Raw genomic sequence first — 24077 nt, forward strand, 5'->3', positions numbered from 1 at the left:
AAATGAAACAAATGTCAGTTGACGCAGATAAACTTCAAAAATTGTTTATTGTTCAAACTGGAAAAATTTTGCACTGAAGCATTCAGTATACCAACATTACTATCAAATGAGTGAAATGAACACACTAGAAAATATTATTTCACTCATATATTATTTAGATCTAAAAACCATTATAAATAGTTTAATAATGTTTAATAACGTTTGTTTCTTATCAGAAGGAACTTTCTACATGACTTGCATAGAAAATAAAAATAAATTATAAAGGCCTACTAAATTGATAATATAATTTGTTACGGTTTATTTACAGGAATGCTGGTTACAAATGTTTAAAGCAATCTGTAGAGCAACAATTCATAAAGTATCGCTTTCATTGTGTATATTATAGAATAGTCATTCTTTCATCCTTGTGTTACCATTAAAGTCCTTAAAACAAAACAAAAATCTGCTAAGAATCACAAACTAAGAATGTAAGTGTTGTTTTGTAAGAATATGGGTCTGTGAAGCAGGTAATGTACTAGACCATCTACAAAATCAGTATGGTTTGCGGTAAATAAATAACACTCTATTTGTCTTGTAATAAAGACAAAGAGAAATTGTTTTGTAGAAAATGATTAGTGTCATAAAATACACTCCAAACTTGAAATATATCCATGCAATGTCATACAATTTGTACCATATTTTAAATTCAATTTTCTTCTCCATGACTATTCATTAATTTTATTTCCATGGAAATAATTCAGATGAAGGATTGTGCAAATCATACTTGGATGTTTTGGTTTTCACTTGGCTTTTGAAAAACAAAATGAGCTATAATTTCCATATGTACAGTATAACATTAATGCAGTGACATAATTTTGTTCATAATTTTGTAAAGTCAGATGTTTTATATCTGCAAAGAAGGAACCTGAGGTTTTCAAATTGTACTAAATCACATTGAATACGTAAATGGTAAAAATAATTGGTGACCTTATATTCTAATGGGGGAATATGGTTTAAGAAATGTGAGCCAAATATTGATGAGTTTCTGTACAAAAGAATATAAGAAAATAAATTAAAAGTAAGTAAATCATAATGGGTTCAGATGATTATAAAGCTTTGCAAAGCGAACATGTAGGTCGAAAGAGAAGCTTATAAAATCTCTTTCCCAGCTGATAACATTCAGGAAAAATATACTCATGTTTGGATTTCAAATCATCCAAAATTTAAACAAAAATTACATGTAAGCTCTCTATAATCGTTTTTAACAAAGACAACGAAACTAGTTCTTTTCCATATAATGATTACATATTCCATTAAATATCGAAAAATTGTCAGACAATTTGTGCAAAATTATTAATTTTCATTTGAAACATTTTGTATTTCATCATTTTGTGATTTCTCCGTCCATCTCATTTACTGAACGATCACCACTGCGGTCCTCGGTTCAGAGGGTCCCAGGTTCGATTTCCGGAATGCGACTATAAAATTGAGAAATGACTATTTAGATATATCTTTCGTTGTGACGAAATCTTGAAAATGTGACCCAGAAGAGCACAAAATATCCATGTACCATTCGAAGGGTCGAGATCTTGTGATGAAACAAACAAAAAAATGAAGAATTTTATTAAACATTTTAAAATATCACTTCCATTCATTGTAAATACACGTACGTTTCAATTCATTACGATTGAACGTGGAGGGCATAAACCTGTAGGTCATCAACCTAGATTTAGATTTCATTATTTTACAAACTTTAACAAGTTAAAGTCATCCAGAGTTTTTAATTTTTTTATGGTTTCAAGAATTCAAAGTCAGTGTCCGATTATGTTATATTTAAGACCAGAGATGTATTCTACAATCAAATAGTGCACAGGCAGAGTTGAGGCGCACACATCAAGTACTTATACTGCAATTACACTAATTTAATTACGAACCTCGACATGTAAGAAGACTTACATTAGCATACCCTTACCTTTATATAACTCATCCACACACACACACACACACACACACACACACACACACACACACACACACACACACACACACACATACACACACACACACACACACACACACTGAATATCAACTTCTTGGGCTGTGAGTTTTCTGCTGCAATTACATGATACACACAAGGATTTAAAACATTCGCTTTGCACTGTGAGGTCGTACTAAATGCTGTTGCTTACGTCGATGTAAGTTTCCCTGCACAAATAACATTGGTGGGACATCAAATACATTTCTTTCTAAATTATTCAAACGTATTAAATTTCCTATGCTACTTAGGCTGCTGTGAACCATGAATGGAAGCACCTAGGTTATTAATCACGTCCAATTAGACAACCCAAAGACCTTCATCACTACCATTTGCATCAGAACATTAAAGGGCTCATTATCAACTTTTAGGAACCATGAATATGGACCTTAACAATGATCAATTGTTAGTTTTTTGTTTGATTATTCAATGTCGAAAATGAGTAGATTAATTCCTAATCAACATTTGCATGGTAATATGACAGCCTAAAAAGACCGAAGGAAGAATTTGAAATCCTTATATATCACAATACATTCACACACATATCCTCCTCTTGAATAATTTTCCTTCACGGCGCTTGGATACTCAAACTAGGCGACAAATTATTTAAATTTATGGGAAGAAAACCGAACTGAAGGTAAACATGCTTACATTCTATGTTTATTTATAGATACACAAAACAAAATGAACATACATTTCGTGTGGATTTATAAGGGGAAACATAACAAAAATGAACATAAATTTTGCGTAAATATCTGAACAAACAAATAAATATTTCGTGCGGAAAATCTAAACAAAATTAAATTTTGTTGCATAGATTTTGTACGGAGAAATGGAATAAATTTATTCATACATTCGTTATTCATATGTGGATGAAATTTAAAATATATACGCACATTGCGTGGATTTGTGAAGAGTAAAAGGAAAAACCAACATGAACAGCGTAAGTCTATTCAGCAGAAATAATAGGCAGTAAATATCATCATTGAACTCTCACACACAGTACTAAGTAATCAGTGTGATATTTCTTATCTGACAATTTCTTATCTGACAATTCAGCTATCCACCATATTCACAAAAACTGTATTATAATCCATTCGGAAGCAGATGCAAGATGACCAACGATAAGAAACAAAGCGACAGTCTAGAATATAAACGAAAATACACCATTTAATCTGTAAATTTTTGAGTACATTGTGTTTATTTAAATACTTTCCTTTATTCATAGTGTTTCAAGTCAGTTAGGCCATATGAAATGATATATTACTTTCTCTTCTATATTTTAGACTATATATGTATTTATATTGAGAAACTCAACAACTTTCCACATCTGGTAAAAATCTACAAAAAAATCAAACATTAATAACACAACATATAGAGTATAGCACTGATTTGTTTGGAAATACAAAGAGTCATTAAAGAACATTGGGTCATTAGGACATAAACGGATGATAAAAAGTACTCCTGTGAATACAGATGTGATTTTAAAATAGACAAAGACCCTCGTAAAGTGGCGACGGACAAAATATTGATGTTGGAATTTTGTAAAGTGAATCTGTTCAAAAATTGATAGATTTTACTTACAACTTTGAAACATTAATATATATTTCAAGCACTTCAAGTTTTAAAGAAATAATAGCCAGTAAATAGCATCGGTGAACTCCCACACACAGTACTAAATAAGCAGTGTGATATTTCTTATCTGACAATTCAGCTATCCACATTACCACAAGGACAAAGTTTAAGTACATAAAAATATAACGAAATTAAATTTGAACATTAACATCACCTGATAAAAATCTATAAAAAATCAAACATTAATAACACAACATATAGAGTACAGCACTGATTTTTTGGAAATACAAAAAAATCATCAAAGAGCATTAGGTCATTGTTTGTTAACATAAAAAAGGAAAATTTCAGCCACAAAATGTATTTGTATTGGTACGTTCATATAATATTTTTGCCAATTACTTGCAATAGTTCTTTTCATAGATCTGCATTATTATTAAGTGTGAATTACGGCTCAGATATGATATCCACGTCTGAGGTTTGTTTCATTTTGAAGCAAATGTAAATAAATACGGCAGGACATTAAAGAAAGTTAAACAAACACACACAACAGTAAATATACGTTCGTGACACTCATTGTATAGTCACGGCGGATCCTAATATTTATTACTGGGGGTTATATTTGTGTCTAGCGTTAGACAATCATAAACATTTTTTATTACTTGAAAACATATTTCAACAGTTGCTCCATAAAAGTGTTTTTAACTTTGTTCCAAGTTTAACAAATTGTTTTAATGCCTAGAAATATAGCTTATCTATCTGATTCTGTTTTCTCCTGCAGAGAGACAAATTTATTAGACAATCATGCAAAGTTATATATGATTTTCTGAACCCATATATTTTCTTTTAAGTTTTCGTTAGTTTTTCAAAACTTTGTGGACATTTATAAGTTGTGTAAACTCATCAATATCAGACCTTTATTTACTAATATTGATTGGACTATAATTATATAACAAGCAAAAAAGGAGTGTGTCATTATACAATCATAGAATAGACAAAAAGAAATACACAGATAAATAAGAGTAAAAGAAACTTATTGGAAAAATTGACAGATATTTTAAATCACGACAAATTTTAAACTGAGTAATAAGTAAGTAATCTTACTGTTACGAAAATATTATATATAAAATAATTATTATGTAAAAATAATAATGACAGAGCAGAAAGTTCTGTGTACAGTATTTGTAAATATATTGCATCCTCAAGTAAATATATAAATAAATGAGTAAATAAATCGAACAAGTATGCGTTATGTATATTATAGACATTTAAAGTTCGATTTCACTTAAGAAAGGAGTAAATAGTGTTTTTTATTTATACCAAAGAGAAAAAATATGTGAGTTCGTTTGTATAAAAAAACTCAAACAAAATCGAACGTATTAAAAAAATTAGCAAATATACAGTGAAGTATATTCAATTCTAGGATCCTTCTTCGTCTCATTCCTTAAGGACGAAAATGGAGATAGTTTTCATCTGAAGGAATTACCTTCTAATCCATAGAGATACAGATTTCTTTCACCTCCCTATTACCTGTTGTGAGACTCTGGTATTCATTAATTCTTTACGTCACTAATTGCTCTTACGAAGCTACAATCTTACAGAGTTATGCAAAACCCTTCTGTAAATAGGACATTTACGTTTTAAAACGAATCGGAAATGGAAATTTTGTTATTGAAATATTTGAATGTTTTTCTGTTTGTGTGTCGAAATAGAGGAAATTTGTAAGTTTTGGAACGTGATAACACATGTGCCATATGGGAAAAGACTCATCACTTCCCGTCGTCATTTACTAACATTGTTACTCATAGAGAATTATGTAATACCATTGTTGTTTTGAAGTTCTCCGAGTATTGCCTTACGTCAGGCTCTGGTAATTCGCTGAAACATAATAGAGAAGTGCGTTGAATTCTTTAAGATGTCACAAATTAATGATAAGTTTTTAACAAATAATTATCGTTTACAATAAATATGTAATGCAATAATTAATTATACAAAAGCGAAAGTTTCCAGCTTATTGTGCGGTCTGTAATTTTTGTTGTATAATGATCAAATGCCCCCGAATTTAGTAACTAAACTTTGGTATAATATTGCACACAGATTTTTTGTGACTTCATGTACAAATATTCAAATATTTCAATGTTTCTTGTATCAAAATTTATAATTAGCTGGGTGACTTATTCATAACATGCAAAAAAATATTAAGCATTGCTTTCAATTCATTAACTGCTTGAAGACATTATTTTCATACTCTACTAGGCAGATGAATGTGAATTAAAATTTGCTTTCTCTTAACAAAGAATCGAACATCCGGAAACATGTTTTCCCTCACATGAATATTTCTTATGCACATTGTTCCTTCTGTTTGTTCGTATCTTTCAATTTCTAACTACATTATGATATGAGAGACTTGTCTAAATCCGCAGTATTAAGGCTAAATTGGAAACGTGACGTATTTTGAGAATGATTTTTAAAATAATATTTGTTTCCTGGAACAGCTGTTACTTGCACTATATTTATTTAATACCTCAAAACAATACTGTAATTTACTTTTTTGAATTAATTTAATTACTTTTAATTGTAACATTTCGGCTAATTCCACAGTAACTGGAGCCTGGACTTTAGCAACAACAGGATGGAAAGCAAACTTACTGAAACGGGTAACAAGTATACTCTAGCCTGCACAACGATTATGCAACGAGATTTGCATAAACATCTGGGGAACGGTATATGAATTTATGTTACTCTTGCTACATTGTAGAAGAGCGGGTAGGACCACACTTCCTACTAATCAAATTAGTTTGCATTCTAACCTATTATTGCCTAAAAGTCTGGATTCAGCGAATAATACTGCAAGTAACATTACTTGAAAATAGTACAGTAGAGTCCCGATTATCCGACGTAAACGGATATGCGGGAATGTCGGTTAAAAGGGAAGAGAGAAAATTGCAATATCATGGATTGCTTAGAGATGTATTATTATTAATATTAATATTTACCATGGTTGAAGAATATAACTAAACACTTGAGCAGGAAAGGACTTTGCTACAGTTTAAATTTGTATACAAAATTTGTAATAAACTTTTGCTTGCCTGCTGACTACTTTTTTCACTCCGTCATGTCACATATTGTCTTAGAAGTAACACATCAGTGCTGGAGTTTTCTTCTTGTTGTTCCACGTATTTAAATGCTGGTTCAAAAGCTATGTTTCTTTCATTGCGTGTATTGTTTGACACTACCATCATCAACTACGCTTTCGTACCATTCTGTTTGTTTTTTCGCCGTAGTAACAATGCCGACGATGTCTTCCTCGGTCAGTTCAAACTGGTCTCTAATTGATTAATTGAATTCTTCATCAGTCAAGCCATTAAGTAAACGACTCGAAATCTTTATCAGTCACTTCCAACTGGTCACCAAGAGTGATCGACTCATTGAGATCTTCATCAGTCACTTCAAACTGGTCACCAAGAGTGAACGATTCCTCGAAATCTTTATCAGTCACTTCGAATTGGTCATCAAAAGTGAACGACTCACTGAGATCTTCATCAGTCACTTCAAACTGGTCACCAAGAGTGAACGACTCCTCGAAATCTTTATCAGTCACTTCAAACTGGTCACCAAGAGTGAACGACTCATTGAGGTGTTTATTAGTCACTTCGAACTGGTCACCAACAGTGAACGACTCACTGAAAGCTTCATCCCTCACTTCAAACTGGTCATCAAGGGCAAACGACTCGTTAAAGTCTGCATCAGACCCATTTGTACATCCATGGATTTGTTTCAGTAAAGGCAATGTTCTATCCATGTTTTCTGTGCTAACTTCTTCAATGCCAGAATGTTTCTCTGACTCCTCACTTAACATCATTTGCAGGCTGTGTCTGTTGAAACGGTATGTCAGACAAAAGAATGTCGATTAATCGGGACTCTAAAAGTACTCACGATAAAGATGCCTGGCTTCCGAATACACTAAACACAAACTGAAGTTTGTTGATGCTACCACCGAAGCACAATTTACGACCTTTACCATCAGCGTACAAAATAATTACAGGACGTAAGAAGCCGGATCACACCTTCTCCCCACGCTGGAGTAAAACCGCACTAAAATTTCAGTTACTGTGGAATTAGTCGTACTGCGGATACACAAGCCTCCTCTATTTATCTCATTGTTACTGAAGATGTTCGTTTGTGAGAGATTTAATTCTATTTGAAACAATACATTTCCTCTGCCTTTAACAAAGTTTGTCAACAACTCATGACCCAATAATTTTGTCAAGCGAATTGCTGTGGAAGTTTTACGTTTCTTTTTGTATTATATAGTTCAATATTGTGTAAATAAGGTATAAATATGTAAGAGCATACATTTTACGAAACAGAAGCGAGGTCACACCACCATTCTTACATCACTTTGCACTGGAGAATATACAAAAACTGTCTGTGTAGATGGATTATCACATTAAATGATAAAAAAATGAAATGTATAAATAACGAAAAGAGCTAATAGATGATTATTATGATGATAATGATTATAATTAAAAACGTGCTATATATAAATATAATTACAGTTTTCCAAGAATGTTGTACAAAGTAAAAAATCAATCCGCCTGACTTTGTGTGTTCTTGTATCGCTCTCCTTGTCACTAGCGCTACCAGTTGACAGATTTGAAGTCAGATCAACAGAACAGTTTGCAATAAAACATATTTGTTGTTGTTGTTGTTACTCATACAAAGTGTTTAAAGACATTTTTGTCATTGAGTTCTTTTTGTTTTAAGCTTGTTGAATATTATTTTTGAGGGTATCTTTTGAATAATATTCTAAAAATTAAATAAACAGCTTTACATTGTCGCCACAATGGTGATATTTAAAATTATAATTTAAAAATCTCTTTAGTAAATTTTGCTTTACTCTAAATTTCAAAATTTGTCTTGTAATTTACAAGTAACATATGTTCTTCATATTCATGGATTTTCATGAATTTTATCTATATAGGGCAGCCGTATTTATCTTAAATTTTGTTCAGCTTATAAAGGTCTCCAAAATGAAAACAATATTATAACTTTGAAAAATGCTATTCCCAAATTGTTTCCTGTAAGAATAATTTCGCTATATAAGTTGATCTTTGAGTTTGTTTGTTTCATGCAGTTTAGGACTATAGGAAGACCGTACCGTCTTAATCTTCAAAGAAAGATATGTCTGAAATGTAACATTCAAACACATCATAAACAAATGATAACCATTTCTTCATCCTTCAACATCAGATGAATAAGGTTTAAAAATTGAATAATAAATTAATGTACGGAATTAATTTATTGTTTAAATGAACAACACATTTTATGACATGGACTTAATATTGATAATTCACTGGTTCTATTTCCATAGTAAAAGCAAAGAAAACGGGTCTCTTTTTTTCTGACTGATCGTACAAGGTGCACATTCACTATGATTATAACGTCGCAGTGCAAACAAAATGTTAAAATTATTACTTATTTCTGGCCTAAAACTCAGACCTTCAGTTCTTAACATTCAAAATACGATGTGTTATTTTTCTTTCAAAGGTGCCTTTATGTTAAGATATAGACTTACCATACCAGACACTTCATACAATTCTAATTTCATGGTTTAGAACTGTGTGTTGGAAAATATGTGAAAAGAATCACTTGGCGAACTAAATCATAACAATAAGTGTGATATAATAAGTTCACAACTCTCAACTCAAAGTTTAAAAGAAGCCCAAGAACCATACCAACAGTATGCTGGATTAATTATGAAAATGAGGAATGGAAATTAACAAATAAAATTACAAATAGTTTTATATAGTACAGTATATAGAAATCGGAAACATGGATACGAAACTAAAACTGAGCAACCTGAATTTGTTTAAACACATTACTGTTGATATTAATAACAACAACAAAAAGCCGAAATTTGCTGCCGCTGGAATGTATCTGCTTAATGGGCTAATATTAAAAATTTATCACCGGCTGCAAATAACAAGATTAACGACGAGATTCACAACGAAAACATCAAATTAAATAAAATGTAAATTTAAATTAAATTTACAGCGCACCGGCCTCTCCCCGCTGGATACCGTGCTTCAAATCCCGGCCATTCCATGTGAGATTTGTGCTGGACAAAGCAGAGGGAAGGGGCAGATTTTTTCCGGGTACTCCGGTTTTCCCTACTCTCCATTAACATTTCATTTCATGTGTGAGTCATTTATCATTGCCCCAGAGGAGTGCGACAGTCTTCGGCAGCCGGCACATTTCTTATCCTCGCCGCTAGATGGGGGCTTTATTCATTCCTTTCCTGACCCGGTCGAATGACTGGAAACAGGCTGTGGGTTTTCATTTTTTCACTTTATATAACTCTAATAACATTCCAAAATAGTCATGTTTATTTTATATACTACCCCTTGTAATCGTAGGGTTAGCAGGAGAAGCTATTTCCATGTCCATTGATGCTGGCAGTTAATATACATTGCAAAAAATCTAAATTAGTGAAATCAGCACACACACACACACACTTCGTACTTGCTTTGGCACGATCCTATCAGCTCAGAGGTGCATATTCGAATCTCTTCCATGGAAACGTAGTCTCTTTTCGATTGGTGCCCTAAAGCCGATCTTAATCCACGTACATATTTAGCAACTTCGTCCCGCAAAGCTCATTTGAATTCGCCCACATAGGAATGTGATTGACTGACTTCAGCAGCTGATAAAATTAAAATGGCGTGAGACATTGAATTATTTCTTTTAACTTATTTATCAGTACGCCTATCCCTCTAAAACTCATAGATTCTACACGGTTCACGTTGTTTCTGATCACCCTGTATATACAGGATGTTCCCAAGAATGTGGGAACTGATAGGGGCGAGGATATTACACTGCAAAGCAACACAAAATGTGCCTATAAACATTCATCCTACGGTCGATCGTTTACGGGTTACAGACATTCCCAAGTTGTTGTACAGGAATGACTGGTAATAGTCCTACCTGGCACATCCCACTTTGAGTAGCCATATTTCTGTATAACAAGTACTCAAAATATGCCACAACTCTGAAAGATTTTCGGCTACTGAATAAGAGTATTTTCGACTATTTTGTCTGGATCGTGAATAACCTTATCGATGAGGGGAATCTTTGGTTATTTTGGCCAGGAAGGAAGAAAATACATCATCGAAATCCTAAAAATGATATGAGAAATTAAAGGATAGGAGACCTTTAGGCAGAATTTCTGACTCTAAGATTAATGCAAATTATCCCCTTCATTCCAGGCCATAACGTACGCTCATGTGTACATTTGATTCATTACTTTCCACAATACTGGGAACATTCTTTGCATAAATGTGTTAAGTTTTCGTTTTCTTAGACATGGTTGCATTTGTGCACTGAAATTGAATATAATTTCCATATCTTTCTTGGAGTCCTAATTTCTATCAACGAATTACTTGTCAAATGTTTTACCCTCCTCAGACAGCGCACGAGTGTGTTTATAGTGATGTTTGTTGAGTCGTGATGTGACTGAAATTCTGTCAACTGTTAGTTTGCAAATCGAAAGAAAAAATAAGAATCTAAGTAAATACTAAAGGAGTTTTCGAAAGTCTTAGCAATAAAATGACATTCTTAGGATAATACATATTATTGTGAAATAAAAGCTATGAAAAAAAAGAAACTACTGTAAATTTGTTTTATTACTGACACCTTTACCTATCCTATTATTGGAAAATTCTTCCCACAATAATATATTGAGATCTTTAATAGGATGAACATAGTTGGGGTTGGAGGGTGCCACCACACCACTCTGAGAGCTTCAGGCCTGCTGCAGTTTGAATATATATTATATATCAAGAAATACATCGCAACTGGGAAATATTCTGGTGGCAATGATCCCTTATAGTAGTATGATAATAAAGTAAAGTTAAAACATAAATGCACAAAAACAACAAGAGTACAACAAGCAATTCCATGGAAAGAAAATATTACAGGAAATACTAGTAGTTTAACATTTTAAATCCACCATCATCATATACAAATTCACATGCAGCTTAAGTATTTCCAGTGATTAACACTACGACTTACAATATTGTAGGTTGAGTTTACTACTAGCTTAATATCACAAGTAAAAATAAACATAAAACATAATAATTGCTTTCTGTAGCAAGGAACCAGTAAGAAGCAAGATTGCTTAAATAACAACATTTTGGAAAGAGTAAATGATTTTAAATATCTCGGCTACAAACTGCCTTTCTTTGAAGAACTGGGCACACCTGAGAAAATCTCTAAATTCAACAGATTTTTGGAATCATCAATAAATTTTTTAGACCATCATTAGTTCAAAAACACTCCCGTACAAGAATCTAAAAAGCCATGGCAAGACCTGTACTTTGCTATGTAAGTGAAGCGTCGACCCTGAGGAAATGCGATGAGAGAAGAATAACTACAGATGAAATGAAATGCATGCGGCGAACAGCAGGTGTCACTAAGTGGGAACACAAAAGAAATACAGAAGTGCGGAATGATCTTAAAAGCAGACCAGTATTGGAATCCATCTATGAATACCATAGAAATTGGCTAGAACACATAAACAGGATGGACAGAAGAAGGATCCACAAAGTAATCATAAACTACAGTCCCGGTGGGAAGAGATCTCTGGGACGCCCCTGGAAGAGACGGCATGAAAATGCAAATCTTTTTTATAGACTGTAACAGTTCTTCTATAGGACTAATACATGAAAGGATGATGTTGATGATGATAAAATATAATTACCCAGCAACAACAAGGAATTCCATGGAAATGAAAGTATTACAAGAAATACTACTAGTTTAACATTCTAAATCCAGCATCATCATATAGAAACTCACACACAACTTAAGTATTTCCAGTGCTTAACCCTACGGCTTACAGTACTATAGGTTGAGCTTACTACTAGCTTAACATTACAACACTGTCATATACAAATTCACACGTACCTTAAGTATTTCAAAATTTTACAGTGTGACTTACAATAGATTGAGTGATCCAATTAATAACAATTATCTTAGCTTTGTAAATACAGCACATTCATATACAATTTCACACATATCTTCCAAAAAGTTGGACATAGCACTGAATTAAACTTCCTGGATTGTGTCTGGGTGTCTTAGACCAACATCACTTCAGAAGATCTACTGTCTTATTGGAATGTCTCCCTCTCATATCCGAAGATGCGGCATCTGAAGAGAAACGGCAAGAAACTGACTCAAGACATCCACGTTTCGAGCACCAACAAGCTAGACAGGGACTGAAATTCTGAAGCAGCTTTTTGATGGGAGTAGCAGCCCTCAAAGGTTCACAAAAATCTGCCACTGTGAAGATATGGAAGACAGAACCGAAGAGTCTAATCATTCCTCTCTCAAGAAAATGGCACCAGGTCACATCATACCATAGAATTTGGAAATCACTGTATGGGCTGAGGAGGGGAGTTTCATATTGCGAGACCAATCTGAAGAAGCGGGATATGTTCAACAACATTGATGAGCTCTGTGACCACGGTATCTCAAGAGAGAACAAATGTTGAAAAGAAGAACTTATGGCTGTCAATGCTCAAGCCATAACTGTTGCAATTCACTGGCAAAATGTTGTTTTATTCGGGGATAGAAATGAGTGAATGTGAAAATCATATATCTTAAAACACTGATATCAAATCTATATCTATGTACTTTTATAACTGTCTGTTTAGTTTTGTGTTGTTATTTAAGTGCCTACCTATATAGGCCAGAGCAAAGTGTAGCTTCCACCGAAGTCCCAGTCTCATCCATGGCTGTGACAATATGGAAGCTGCTGGGGTATGAGTGGTGCTGAGTAATGACATTTGGAGCACAAATAGGGTCCGAGTGTTATGAAAGGTGTTGCTCATAGGATCAGTCGTGCTGCAGTGGCAGCTTCTGATCCAGTGAGGAAAGCAATGGCAAACTACCTCACTCCTCATCTTGCCTGGTACGCCTCATTTGGGCTCTGCCATTGGTTTTTGTGGTTTTCCTATAACTGCATAGCCTTTGGTGGTGCTATCTGAGGATCCAACCAGCCTCTGGGCTGATAACCTAACAGACACCTATATATCAGTCCATATATATCCTTCTATACATACACTACTTTAAAAAGGATGGGCCAAAAATTAAGAAAGTGAGGAATTGTCACTGATTAACAGAGCCAGGACTTCCAGATTAGAATGCAAATTTGCTGAAGCGTGTAACCAGTACTGTATACACTAGCCTGCATAATTGTTATGCTATGAGGTTTGCATAAACATTAAGGGATACGGTCTATCAGAACCCCTAGAATTTATGTTACTCTTGCTACGTTATGGAAGAGCGGGCCAGTCAATATTTCTTACAAATCAAATCAGTTTGCATTCTAGCAAAAATCCGGGACCGACAGTGATTAAGGTATGTTTATCGCACAATTTCATGTTCTACATATCATCGATTCTCAATGTTTGAAAGAGTGCCGCCGAGTATATCCTCTTCACGTGGAACACGACTATAGTTTTAGAACTGTAAAGTGGGTGTTACTAAAACAAGAAAGCCTTAAATTACAAATAATCTCTATACCCCACGTGAGAGGACTGTGTTCTAAATCTCGTGGCAAAGAAGAGGTAACATTGTATATAGGAAACATAGTCCGACATCGGTATAACGTTATTGAATGATACAACGATGCCGGCACCTTGAGGTACTAAAATTGCCGTTTCAATCAATCAAACAATAAATCACTATTGATCTCCATTTTGCGCAGTCACCCAAGTGGCGAATTCCCTATCTGTTGTTTACCTATTATTTTCTTATGGAGAGGTATAGCTGAAATGTCAAGTTTCTACAGTTTTCAACCCATTGTAATTAAATTTATGTCACACACATAGACCCTGACTAGAAAGCTGTTTGCCAAATTTCATTTACTTAAGTCATTTGGTTTTGAAGTTATTAATCTGTTTATACAATTTTTTCACGCGCAATAGAAAACGCTCCTCGTGTTACAATTTTGTGAGAAATGAAACCAAATTTATTAACAATGTACTTTATGGATTTAAAAATCAAGTTTGCTATACATTTTATAATTCTGTAAGGATTATTGCAGTTAATAGATTTTTATTTCTTAAGATTAGAATTTTTATTATTTTTAATGGCATGACCTTCATTTAATTTGAAAAATAAGGCTGTTATACATACTGGATATAAAAAATCAATAGCAAGTGTTAATCCTGACATATAACAGAGCTTGTAAATAAATTGTGTACAGGTTATGGAGTAAAATCTGTCACGAGGAGCATTTTGTACACAGCAACAACTACTAAAACGTGAAACTGAGAAAACAACACTAAAAATCCCAACCATTTCCTAACCTTACAACTGTTCTGATGTGACTGTTAATAGCATTATCGATGTCGGATGGATATTAACTCATTTTTTATTTTCTGGAACAGCAAGGAGTGGGCTATTTTGTTTTGCAAATGACAATAATTTTTTTGCCAAATCCTTCAAATTTCAGCCATACCTCCCCTTAAATGATTTCAAAGTAGGTGTAAATTTATTGAACATATTCCTTGATAAATTATTCCAGTCCCTAATTCCTCTTTCTACAAACTATTATTTATCTCTAATTTTTCTCCTGTACTTCAGCTTTATCTTCATACTGTGATCTTTCCCACTTCTTAACGCCCCCCCCTCAAGCTTATTCGTCTACTAATGTCATTCCACGTCATCTCCCCACTGATAGCCAGGGAACATACCACGTAGTCCAGCAGCTCGTCTCCTTACTCCCAAGACTTCTCAGCGCGAAGTTTGTAACATTTTCGTAACACTACTCGTTTGTCGGAAATCGCCCAGAAAAAATCAATGCCAAGAATTATTTATAGGTTAATGTATAAATTAAAGTCATTTTTGTATTGAAACATTGCACAATTTACTATCGACAACAATAAATTATAATAAAGATAAAACCTTGTTCAACCCTTCGCACCCCTTGTAAGTCGAATTTCAAGAAATGCACAAATTATGTTATTTTTTTTTCAATATATGTAAGACATGTTTTTGTGCAACGACAAATTTGTATTTTATTCTGCAAAAATAAAAAAGTTAAATTTCGATTATATCCAAATTTTAACCCTTTAACATAAACATTTTTACAACCCTTTCTTTGGACTCCCTTACACAATTACATGCACATATCCTAAACATTTCACATCTCTCTCTGCCGGGCTGTGGTTCAGACTGTTGAGGCTCTGGCCTTCTGGCCTCAACTTGGCCGGTTCGATCCTGGTTCAGTCCAATGGTATTTCAAGGTGCTCAAATACGTCACCATTTTGTCTCTAGATTTACTGGCACGCAAAAGAACTGCGTTACAAAATTTCGGCTCTCAGTTTCTCCGAAAACCGTGAAAATGAAGTTAGTAGTACGTAAAGCCAATAACATTATTATCATTTCATATCTCTAGCATTAATTGTCTCGGCTGAGCGTTTATGAGTCAATCAGGATTCAGACCATACTCTCGGCAGTCCTGAAAATGGTTTCCCATGGTTTCCTATTTTCACACCAGGAAAATGATGCGGATGTACCTTAATTGAGGCCAGGGCCACTTCCTTCCCACTCCTAGCCCTTTCCTGTTCCATCGTCACCATAAGACCATAAGACTTATATCAGACTGTTAGTTTGTTAGAAACAGGAATAAACAACCAATGATAAAAGCACAAGCTCCGTCACAGGCAAACCTCTAGCGATGACATCTGAATTAAACAGCTTATTTAATTACGTACTTAACCACTTAACACTTAGTTTATAATACAGGGAGGGGCTGCAGTTTGTCAAATGCAAGACTGAATGCCCAGCATAATGCAATGTGACATTTGCCTGTGATATTGCACTATCAGTATCGTTGACTCTGAGTAATGGTCATGTTTTCGTGTATTTCTGCACTCGCCACTTATCGGCACACACACTGCGGTCTGAAGGAGACAGGGGGATATTCCTCATAGATACGCATTTACATGTTGTTATTGTCATACACTCACATACTGTATGCCTTCACTAGACCTATACGCTACTATCCAAACTACCCATCCTTCGTACAGATTTATGAACAACGATTAATGTGGTTTATGATACAAAATGGAATATGAATTATAAACTTATGTGCACAATTTTTGACAGACAGAAGCATGGAATATTAAGCCTATAATAATAAAAATAACAATATACAATAATAATAAACTATGCGCTGCTCTGCATCATTCGTTATAAAGAGGTCAGATAACTCGTCTCAATATCACTGTAGTAGTCGTATTATTTTGCCTTCCCTTTTTCAATGGTTTTATGAACATTTAATGAGAACCGCGTTATGATGTGCGCAGTTCGTAGCCAGAATTCATTCATGCTGACGTCATCGTGCCGACTATTTGGCAAAAACCTATCCATATATATTCGCTTTTTATCCTGCAGTTCTTGAAGTAAAGGTTGGTATTGTGTCGTAGAAAGCGATGGTATTTTTATCGCAGTTCTTCGATATAGAATGGTTGTCTTGTGAGCTCGTAGGTTAGACTCGAAGAAGCATTTTTTACCAGACAAAGAACGTATTTTTAAGATACATGGGTTTGACTCTTTCTAGTGTAGCAATCCTTCGATAGGTGTTCCCAGATAATGTCCAAGGCGTATGTCACGATGAGGTCTGTTTGTACGTAGACTTTTTCCTCTAACCAGCATGTAAGTTATTGTAAATGATGGAAAAGGTTAGAAAAAAAAGAATATCTGACAGGAAATAGAATTCTTCCGTGATCAGAGGAAGTGTATACCCTCTGGCTTGACAGGTAGTAATCAATCATGGCTGCATGCAATGACATTACTAAGGATGAAAATCATATTTATCAGAATATTAATGAAAGTGTTAGTCGCTTAGCAACCTGCTAAGTACAGAATGTATTGCGGGTTAGGGTAAGCCTTCGCCTGCAATTGTTGGAGTGATCATTTACTGATTTGATTTTATGATTACTCAAAGCTGGTTGAACTTAGAGACCTACCAATGTCTCATGATTCACCGGCAGGTAATTCCGGAGAGAATAAAACAGAAATGAAGCAAATCGGTCCAACAGAACGGAGTTGCCAAAGCTGTTCTTAGTAAACTCTTTTAATATGTAGATAATATTTGGGGGTGAAAACCAAATCGGCAAACATAATCAGAGAAACCTACGAGGCACAACTTCCAAGGTGAAAATCATGGGAGAATTGTTTAAGCCATTTGAAATTAAAACAGGTGTGCGACAGGGTGATGGATTATCATCACCACTATTTAACTGTGTCCTGGGGAAGATTAGAATTTGGAATTCCGATCTTGAAAATCAAGGGATAAGCCAGATCTGCTTAGGGAGAAAATCGTGAGGAATGAAAGCTAACTGCTTGGCTTTCATTGATGATTTTGCGATACTTTCAGAAAACCTAGAGGAAGCGACAATATCGACAAACCTCCTAGAAAAGATCGCTAGCAAGACTTAGGATCTCGAAGGAGAAGACTAAGTTCATGATGAATGACAAACATGTACCACAATTTCTTGAAACAGATTATACGGAACTTCGGTGAAATCAAACAAGAGAACGGACTAGAGAAAGCTGCTGTAGATGATCGTATCTCAAAAACGGAGAGAGCTTATACACTAACTAAAACATATACAACAAGAAATGCATTTCATGGAATGCTAAAATAAGACGTTACAACACCGTAGTGAAAACAGAATGTCTGTATGCCAGCGAATGCCTCTCGATGACTTACTAGTTGGAGAAGCTGGAGATCCTATTGGAAAATCTTGGGCCCAATCCAGACTGAAACCAGATGGAAACGTCGGAACAACAATGCCAAAAATGTGGAGAACATTTCAGAGACCATGAGCAAAAGGACATTATCATTGAATATTGAATTCTCACGACCACATTGTATTCGAAACCGACTTTCAACCTATTAGGTCGTGTTACGTACATTTAGTACGTGTTGAAGAGATGTTAGGTACAGAACAAAAATGGCCAACCAGACACCAGTGGGATCCGAACCCACAACCTCCCGATTTCGCGTCGGTTGCTCTACCAATTGAGCTATGGTGGCCTAGGCCATGTTTGTTCTGTTGGAAAGGATCTAAGCTACAGGTCTGGGAGGTTGTGGGTTCGGATCCCACTGGTGTCTGGTTGGCCATTTTTGTTCTGTACCTAACATCTCTTCAACACGTACTAAATGTACGTAACACGACCTAATAGGTTGAAAGTCGGTTTCGATATTATCATTTCTCGGTCTTTTCTACAAAATGGACAAAACCAGACTAACCAAAAAGTTATTCACCTACCTGTGGAACAAGAATTCAACGCCGGCATGGATTAAGGAAGTTCGTAAAGATTTAGAGAAGTCCAACATCCAGGAAGTTCAGATGTTGCACAAGAAAACATTTCGAACTATGATTGAAAATTTGAAAGGGTTTCAAGTCGGAGGAACTGCAGAGACGGGAAGAGCCTGGATGGATGAACAGAAGAAACAGCATAGCTAACATGTGAAGGCGTACTAGAGGAGGAGGAAACTTCAGACAAAGAAAAAATGAAATTGTAGCGTGATCCTAAGAGATCAATTCGCAAATAAAAAATATAATAATAATAATAATAATAATAATAATAATAATAATAATAATAATAATAACAATACTAGCATCAGAATGCCTTATCCTCTCTCAGGAATGTGTGCTCGCTATGTTCTAGCAAAAACAGTGAAATATTCTCCACAACATTCTTGGCCCGAACTACAAAAACGGGATCTACACAAGAAAATCGAGACAAGAAGTGTGCTCAAGAACAGAGAAGATCGCGGACACACGGATCGCTTCTAAGGTCACCTACGACGGATGAACAAAACGTACTTTTGACAGTTTCGACTCAAAACCAAATCAACAATTCCCTGGCACATTAACAGCAAGAAAGACCTCGAAGAAGTGGGTCTACGAGCAGATGACTACCAGAACGAGTACGGTGACTTTTGGGACTTTACGAGATGTCAAATGGTCAAGTGATGCAAAGTAGTCGGAGGAACGCCTGTTCGACACAGCGAAAACTGAGTAAACGTCAGAATGTATGATAAAACTTATCGTGGTCCTTACTCGGCGGATTAGTGAATAATAATAATGACGATAATAATATTAGAAAACCGTAAGAGAAAGCAGCGAAAAATCAAAAATTCTATGCCCAAAACTTGCCGACGTACAATACCGACTCAGTGGCAGACAGGAAATCAAACAATACGCAAATATTCATAGTGATGTTAGAAAACTCATGGTAATATTCCATGGACATATTAAAAGAATGCTTTCAGACTTACAAAAAGAATAGGCGAATTCTATGAAAACAGGAGTAAAGCCTATACAGACACAATGCAATGGATTGGAAAAATCAAAACCGATCTTAAACAGAAAGGAATTACATCAACAGTTTTCCAAAAACGGGTAATCTTCAGATCCAAAACTCACAAATGGCTCAAAGAAATATGGGCACGGAGGGAGGCAAATGAACGCCTCTAAGAACTTTTCGTGATCCTAATGGGCTTCTTCCCAAATGTCTAGTAATAATAATAATAATAATAATAATAATAATAATAATAATAATAATATATTATTATGTATTATAATTATATATTAATACGTCTTTGAGTGTAGGGCCATATCTATGATAAATTCTAATAATGAAGAGGGCACACAAAGCCAGTCTCCGAACCATAGGAATTAAGCAATGAAGGTTAAAATCCCCGAACCTGTCAAGAATCGAACTAAATATCAACACGCTAACCATTTGGCCATGGAGCCGGACGTAAGTTATGTAATACATGGATAATGTGGATGTACCTATTTAGGACCGGACAATTGACCGGTTAAACCGACAGTATGGTTAGCGTGCTGACATTTGATCCAGAGGATCCCGGGTTCGATTCCCGGCCGAGTCTGGGTTTTTAACCTTCATTGGTTAATTCCAATGGCTCGGGGGATGGGTCCTTGTGCTGTCCCCAACAGCCCTGCAACTCATACACCACACATAACACTATCCTCCGCCACAATAACACACAGTTCTACACATGACAGATGCCGTCCGCCCTCATCGGAGGGTCTGCCTTACAAGGGTAGCACTCGGCTACAAATAGCCACACGAAATTGTTATATTAATTTATACACGAACACGATTGAAATCATTCATACAATTCAATTCACTCATTCACTCATTCATTAAATTAAATTAATTCATTCAGTCATTCATGAAACTCCCTCCCAAGTCGGTGGTTATCCGTGACTGGAAGAGAGGAGTGTTTACTCATTCATTTATTCACACGCACAATTCAATCATTAATTTTTTCCCTCCCAATTCATATAGGCACTCAGTCATTCAGTTCATTCAAAATGTCTGTTGGAATTGTAGGGTAACTCTATTAAGACTTGTGACCAAAAGAAAGCACTAATACAACATAGGGAGGGTAAGATACATGTTTGTCCGAGACTATACAACTCAGTTAACGTCAAGGACAAAATAAATAAATAAATAAATAAATAAATAAATAAATAAATAAATAAATAAATGGTCCGCCTTTGTGGTTAGTGTGATTAGCTCTCACCCCTGGAGGGTAGGGTTCCATTCCCGGCTCTGCCACGAAATTTGAAAAGTGGTACGAGGGCTGGAACGGTGTCCATTCAGCCTCGGAATGTCAACTGAGTAGATGGTGTTCGATTCCCACCTAAGTCATCCTCGAAGTGGTTTTCTGAGGTTTCTCACTTCTCCAGGAGAAGGCCACGGTTGCTTCCTTCCCTCTTTCTGGTCTATGCCTTCCAATGTTCCCATCCCCTACAAGGCCCCTGTTCAGTATAGCAGATGAGGCCACCTGGGCGAGGTACTGGTCCTCCCCCGGCCCAAAAGTCTCTCACTCCAGGACACTGCCCTTGAGGTGGTGGAGGTGGAATCCCTCGCCGAGTCCGAGAGAAAAACCAACCCTGGAGGGTAAACGATTTAAGAAAGAAAGAGACGAAGAAAGAAAGAAAGGAATGGAGAAAATAATGCATGTATCAAAACACATTTTGGATTACAATAAATGATTACGCTTCCATTTTATTTGATTATAGTAACATAAACGGCCTATCCAGCAAAATATAGGACTAATTTTAAGAATCCTTATGTTCTAAGAATATATTTCGAAACATATTAGGCTATAAAGTTTGTTTAACGACAGCAATTATTATTGTTGTTCTTCTTATTATTATTGATTTATTTTCCTTAAATTGTACATGTTTAATCTAACGGCGGTAAATGGAGAAATGGCAAGCCCCACTCACACGAAAGTGCCTCCATCCCCACACGTAGGCTATGTTTACATATTTAGATTCAAAACACTGTACTCTTTGATTTATGCTATACATATTAGAGTAAGAAGAACCAGTCATTTATACCCTGACTCATACCCCTGTATACACACTCATTCACAAACACCTTCCTTACCTATTAGCAATCTGCATGAGATCTGTCTCTTGGGTCGTTAACGGGTTCTTAATCACTTGCTTTGGTAAGAGGCGAGTTTCAGTAAATTTTATCTATCTACGAAATGAAAATGAAATCTATAAAAATATCGTGATTTATTTTAGAAATTATTTAAGTTGGAAATTAAGAAAAACATTATAACTCTAACTTATCTTGTTCGATCAACAAAATTAACAATAATTACAACGCAGAAGAGAGATATACCGGTTTTAGAACTTTTAACTTAAGTGGCTGATGGGCATCCTTACTAGAAACCATTGTCACAAGTTAAGAGTGAAGAAAAGTAAGTACGGAAATCCTTAAATTCGGCTTCCATGTGAGACTACATGTACATGTACCATCATAATGATTCGCGATGACCCAGCCCTCGTAACATGAACTCTGGACTATTGGTATAATTAACGCAGTCCAATCGGTATGTGCCACACAGTGGTTGTGCGGCGTGGGCCCTCCATTGAATCGATGTGACCTGCGACTATGTCATGGCCCGACATCTAACTTTGCAATTTACTTTAAAGTCATTGTGGATGATGACCGCAAGGAAAATGATGCTATAATGGCATATGGCCTTAATCTAAATCACTGATTTTGATGACCCCACGGCCATCCAATTTTCTAAGCTGAACGCTAAACACAGTTACAGTAGTTACAGTTACAGTAGTTGATGACCAAGGTTTCCACTTAACCAATCCCAGCACATTTAATGCTCAATCAATCAAAGTCAAATAATACAACAACAACAACAACAATGCTCACAATCGTTGTGGCAGTAAAATCCTTTACATTCGGACACTTCCCCTTAATCGTTACGTTAATAATTGAATTTTGCCAGCAAAATAAACTGAGATTTCCAGAATACATTTTTAAGTTAATCACTTGGGTTTAAGTTATTTCTCAAATACGGTTTCCACTGAGTTTAATAAGTTAATAAATTGAAATGATTTTTAAAATCCTAATTAACAACAAATTCTATCTCCGCGGACGAATGGTTTCTTTAACAAGACCCTACTCAAATTTATTTACGTTTATTATAATGTTTAATCGTTACTTCGTGGAGGCTGGAAACATACATTATACTTCCAATATTATTTGTTTCATGACGTCACACCACAAGTTTAATTTAAAACTAACAATTATTAACACTCGCTTGGATAACCCTAATTATTAAGTACTCAAATCGGCACAAGTGAACTCACCCTAAAATAAGCCAACACTTTGTCACATCCCAACATGACATTTTAAATAAGGCTTTGTGCATCCCTCAAAAATAAATTTAATAACTACCACCAATACTCCATTTTGGACACCCTGGAAATGGTTAAATTCGCTCATTATTGTCTCATTTCTGTCGCTTCCAATATACCTTCAAATCTCCGTTAAACAAGTTAATATTAAAGAATGCGATCTAATAACATACACATTACTCAAAGATAAGAATTTCAATTAGTTTCTTGCAAAGTTACGAACTCCATTCTAAAGAATACAATCTGATTTTCACCACGCTAAAAGACCGTTACTCTCAACTGGTGATTCCCCTAGTCAGCTGTGTAGCCGAGCGACTTACCCCTCTCTGTCATCGCTTTTGATTGGAAACATAGGTTTCACTCGCGTTTAAACTGGTCTATAACGAAATGATACCTACGATCTCGTGGATAAATTTACAAATGCGACATTCCTGGCCCAACATTATACGCAGAGATTTACTTTAAGATGTCATTCAGTAATGACATACACCATGAACCTACACTTTTACGTGGAATTCATCACAATTTCCATCTCTAATCATTATACAAATAATTTCCTCGGGTTAACACAAGAATCTTCCGGCATCAATATTATAGGCTTACAATTACCTGATTCACAAAAATCCTCCTTCAACTCACATTTAACAAGACTTAATCACTTGCTTAACACGACAAAAATCTTGACGACATAA

Source organism: Anabrus simplex, chromosome X (assembly GCF_040414725.1).
Source record: "Anabrus simplex isolate iqAnaSimp1 chromosome X, ASM4041472v1, whole genome shotgun sequence".
Lineage (NCBI taxonomy): Eukaryota > Metazoa > Arthropoda > Insecta > Orthoptera > Tettigoniidae > Anabrus > Anabrus simplex.